This window comes from Argentina anserina, chromosome 7 (assembly GCF_933775445.1).
Source record: "Argentina anserina chromosome 7, drPotAnse1.1, whole genome shotgun sequence".
NCBI classification, from domain to species: domain Eukaryota; kingdom Viridiplantae; phylum Streptophyta; class Magnoliopsida; order Rosales; family Rosaceae; genus Argentina; species Argentina anserina.
In genome coordinates, this window is record NC_065878.1 from 4,808,181 (window position 1) to 4,808,805 (window position 625).

A 625-nucleotide genomic window follows, 5' to 3' on the forward strand; every position below is an offset into this window, starting at 1 on the left:
TCACCTTAGGGAGTTCTTGGACATTTGCAAGCTCCAATCGATTCATCATCTTTCTCAAGAAGGCTTGAGGTTGCTTTTGTTTCCATTTACCCTTAAGGATGATGCTAAACGTTGGTTGTACTCTTTGCCTGCGGGAATCATCACCACATGGGAGGAAATGACTAGGAGGTTCTTGAAGCAATTCTTCCCTGCTCAACTCACGAAAAGACTTAGGAGGGAGATTCAAAACTTCACTCAAAAGGATGGTGATTCACTTTATGAGGCTTGGGAGGAATTTCAGGAATTACATAGGAAGTGCCCTCACCATGGTATTTCGTTGGATGACTTGGTGCAATTCTTATATGAAGGACTCAACACCACCAATAAGAGCATGGTGGACTCGGCATGTGGCTGCACATTCATGAACAAGACCGGTCAAGAAGCTTACACCTTGATTGATGACTTGGCCGACAACAATCGCCAATTTAGTTCCAAGGAGAAGAGAGGAAGTAAGAGTCGTGGGGTGTATGATGTTGATGCAAGAACTCAGATGGCTACTTTAGAAAGGAAGCTTGACGTTCTAGTCAAGGCATTCAATGGTTCGAGCATCAACAATCAAGCACGTGGCATTTGTTCTTTCAAAGAT

General features: G+C 43.7%; 1 non-coding gene across 1 annotated transcript; it reads right to left on the minus strand.

The window, feature by feature from the left end:
• Window positions 1-205: 205 nt before the first annotated feature.
• Window positions 206-312, minus strand: LOC126804272 (small nucleolar RNA R71). The gene has a single exon (XR_007673226.1). It is a non-coding gene; the product is annotated as a small nucleolar RNA R71 (small nucleolar RNA).
• Window positions 313-625: the final 313 nt, after the last annotated feature.